Source organism: Oreochromis niloticus, linkage group LG3 (assembly GCF_001858045.2).
Source record: "Oreochromis niloticus isolate F11D_XX linkage group LG3, O_niloticus_UMD_NMBU, whole genome shotgun sequence".
In the NCBI taxonomy this organism is placed as follows: domain Eukaryota; kingdom Metazoa; phylum Chordata; class Actinopteri; order Cichliformes; family Cichlidae; genus Oreochromis; species Oreochromis niloticus.
In genome coordinates, this window is record NC_031967.2 from 83,272,936 (window position 1) to 83,277,160 (window position 4,225).

General features: G+C 43.6%; 1 long non-coding RNA gene across 1 annotated transcript; it reads right to left on the reverse strand.

Moving 5' to 3' along the window:
- Positions 1 to 2,507: 2,507 nt before the first annotated feature.
- On the reverse strand, positions 2,508 to 3,344 carry LOC109201219 (uncharacterized). The gene is made up of 3 exons (XR_002061245.2): positions 3,178 to 3,344; positions 2,899 to 3,116; positions 2,508 to 2,817 (listed from the first exon to the last, which is right to left on the reverse strand). It is a non-coding gene; the product is annotated as an uncharacterized LOC109201219 (long non-coding RNA).
- Between the last annotated feature and the right edge of the window lie 881 nt (positions 3,345 to 4,225).

A 4,225-nucleotide genomic window follows, 5' to 3' on the forward strand; every position in this document is an offset into this window, starting at 1 on the left:
GCGGTACTGTGTGATGTGAGTGAGGGATGAAGATGATTAATATTACAGAGATGAAAGTAGGAAGACCGAGTGATATTATTTACATGTGCTGTGAAGGACAGAGTGCTATCGAGGATGAGACCAAAAATACAACACATGAGAGTTTAGTACATGTTTGTTTTTGCTGTGTTGGTGCATTCCTAGTTAGTTCTATGTCCTCCCAGATAAAAATAGAAGTATAACACTTTAACACTATATACAGGGAGTGCAGAATTATTAGGCAAGTTGTATTTTTGAGGAATAATTTTATTATTGAACAACAACCATGTTCTCAATGAACCCAAAAAACTCATTAATATCAAAGCTGAATGTTTTTGGAAGTAGTTTTTAGTTTGTTTTCACTTTTAGCTATTTTAGGGGGATATCTGTGTGTGCAGGTGACTATTACTGTGCATAATTATTAGGCAATTTAACAAAAAACAAATATATACCCATTTCAATTATTTATTTTTACCAGTGAAACCAATATAACATCTCCACATTCACAAATATACATTTCTGACATTCAAAAACAAAACAAAAACAAATCAGCCACCAATATAGCCACCTTTCTTTGCAAGGACACTCAAAAGCCTGCCATCCATGGATTCTGTCAGTGTTTTGATCTGTTCACCATCAACATTGCGTGCAGCAGCAACCACAGCCTCCCAGACACTGTTCAGAGAGGTGTACTGTTTTCCCTCCTTGTAAATCTCACATTTGATGATGGACCACAGGTTCTCAATGGGGTTCAGATCAGGTGAACAAGGAGGCCATGTCATTAGTTTTTCTTCTTTTATACCCTTTCTTGCCAGCCACGCTGTGGAGTACTTGGACGTGTGTGATGGAGCATTGTCCTGCATGAAAATCATGTTTTTCTTGAAGGATGCAGACTTCTTCCTGTACCACTGCTTGAAGAAGGTGTCTTCCAGAAACTGGCAGTAGGACTGGGAGTTGAGCTTGACTCCATCCTCAACCCGAAAAGGCCCCACAAGCTCATCTTTGATGATACCAGCCCAAACCAGTACTCCACCTCCACCTTGCTGGCGTCTGAGTGGGACTGGAGCTCTCTGCCCTTTACCAATCCAGCCACGGGCCCATCCATCTGGCCCATCAAGACTCACTCTCATTTCATCAGTCCATAAAACCTTAGAAAAATCAGTCTTGAGATATTTCTTGGCCCAGTCTTGACGTTTCAGCTTGTGTGTCTTGTTCAGTGGTGGTCGTCTTTCAGCCTTTCTTACCTTGGCCATGTCTCTGAGTATTGCACACCTTGTGCTTTTGGGCACTCCAGTGATGTTGCAGCTCTGAAATATGGCCAAACTGGTGGCAAGTGGCATCTTGGCAGCTGCACGCTTGACTTTTCTCAGTTCATGGGCAGTTATTTTGCGCCTTGGTTTTTCCACACGCTTCTTGCGACCCTGTTGACTATTTTGAATGAAACGCTTGATTGTTCGATGATCACGCTTCAGAAGCTTTGCAATTTTAAGACTGCTGCATCCCTCTGCAAGATATCTCACTATTTTTGACTTTTCTGAGCCTGTCAAGTCCTTCTTTTGACCCATTTTGCCAAAGGAAAGGAAGTTGCCTAATAATTATCCACACCTGATATAGGGTGTTGATGTCATTAGACCACACCCCTTCTCATTACAGAGATGCACATCACCTAATATGCTTAATTGGTAGTAGGCTTTCGAGCCTATACAGCTTGGAGTAAGACAACATGCATGAAGAGGATGATGTGGACAAAATACTCATTTGCCTAATAATTCTGCACTCCCTGTATTCTCTGCCCGGGATCCCCCCCCGCATGACTGAACAGTGAATGTGAAAGTAAACTGGTGTTTGTGCTTCAGTCTCTGGGAGTGTTTGCAGTGTGCTGCTTTATGTGTCTTCAGTCTGACTGAGGATTAGATTTAACGGGATTTTGACTGCAGGATGAAGATTCTGCTGCTCCTCCAAATGCGCCGTTGATTTCCCCAACTATCAAGCGTGGTCCGGTCCACGCTTCGTCGTCCCATATATCCCACAATTCATAGTGCGGCGGTGGGGTGGATTATTTTGCCGCAAAATACGGCAGATGGCAGAAGCAGAGCGGCCGAAGAGTAAACTTTCAAAAGTAAGTACTGAATATTATGTCACTTATTTCTGTGCGAATGTTTAATAATGAAGAACGTTAAAACATTACTGTCCATCTCTTTCAGTTAGTATTTGATAGAAACTTTAATAAAACTCTTTAATTTAACGAGTTTGCTTCTGGCTCCTTTTTCTGACCCGGACACTTTTTGGTACTTCCTCTGCGTCGCCTGGACCCTTTTAGGGGAACGTAACAGATGTCAAAAAACAAGAGAAATCCTAAGATTGTGTTTGACAAAATCAGTTCTATTGTGTCCCCAGATGTGGTACCTATAGCAGACAGTAACAAACTCAGTTTTGTGTTGATAAGATCAAAGAGATTAATGGTTGAATGCACTTCTCCTATTTCTATGGCATTTGGATTCTGTGGTGATCTTCAAAAAGAAGATAAAGGCATTTTTATTGTCACGGCCGAGAGGGCCTGGCTGTGGGTGTGGACTTAAATGCAGACACAAAGGGAGGCAAAACGGGCGTGAACACAGTGCTTTATTTACAGTGCCTAGTTAATTTACAAAGCAGGGAACTAGGAATGCTATGACCGGAGAATGCTAAAAACTGCGAACTATGAACATGAAACTGAGTGCTATGACTAGGTGCTAGATTTCATGGATGGATCCTGGGAATGGAAAAAGGGGCAGCCGCTTGGATGGAGGTACGCAGTCACTATAATGAGAGGAGACAAGTAGTCAGTGGCAGTCTAGTGAATCACAGCTGAAGGATTAGACTATGGTGGTTAGGGCTTACGTGTTGCAGGTTAAGGTGTCATGCGAGGAGCGGGTGTCCAAGGGGTTCCGGGTGAGGAGTGTCCAGAGAGGGTCCAGAATATACTTGGAGCGAGGGACTTGGCAGGGAGGCAGGCAGGTGTAGTCCAATGATGGAAAGGAAGCAACCAGATGACAGAACCAGCGTCCAGGCAGAGATGTGAGTAGCTTAGCTTGGGAAGTGTGACTGCCAGGTGGGTCCTATCACAGAGAAAAGCAGTAGTTAAGGGCTCTCACAAAGGCTTGGCGGCCTAGCACTAACGTCGGTTAGCAGAAGATCTGGCAGAGGTCTGATGTGAATGCTGGTCTTATATGCTGATGACTTGATTGGAACCAGGTGTGGAGGCTGATTGGAGTCTCTGCCTGAAGGTGGAGCCCAGTGGAGTGGAAAAACCCCGCACTCACCCAGACCATGACATTTATTTCATAAAGCTTTCAATTAGATGAGGGCTTTTATGATGTATTTATGATTGTATTGTGTTTTTTTGTTACCTCTCTTGTGAGAAACTTTGTGACATCTGTCTGTGCGATGTGCTATATAAATAAACTGTTACTGTTACCTTACATTTCCTTTCAGGATGGAGCCTGCTGAAGTCCAGTGGTTGAGACAAGGTCTGAGTAAGTGTGTTTTTAATGTGATTCATGAAAACAAAGCAGCACACATTCAACCATCTTCAAACTGTCATCATCAAAGTGTCCATCAATGAACAGATGATGGATCAATAACTGCAGCTGGATTGTGTTTGTTCTCTCCATCAGATTCCTGTCAACTCACAATTGACACAAACACAGTGAACACAAACCTCCAACTGTCTGACAACAACAGGACGGTGACACATGTGGAGGAGGTTCAGTCATATCCTGATCATCCAGACAGATTTGATGCTCAACCTCAGCTGCTGTGTAGAAATGGTCTGACTGGTTGCTGTTACTGGGAGGTCGAGTGGAGAGGAAAGGCTGAGATATCAGTGAGTTACAGAAGAATCAGAAGGAAAGGAAACAGTGATGAGTGTATGTTTGGACAGAATGATCAGTCCTGGAGTCTATTTTGCTGTTATGATGGACCTCGTCATGTCTGGCACAATAACAGACATACAGTCATGGCCACCACCTCTGTCTGTAACAGAGTAGCAGTGTATGTGGACTGTCCTGCTGGCACTCTGTCCTTCTACAGAGTCTCCTCTGACACTCTGATCCACCTCCACACCTTCAACACCACATTCACTGAAACTCTTTATCCTGGGTTTGCCATCTATCCTGATTCCTCAGTGTCCCTGTGCTGAGTTGAGTGTAAAGAGTATCCTCCTTTT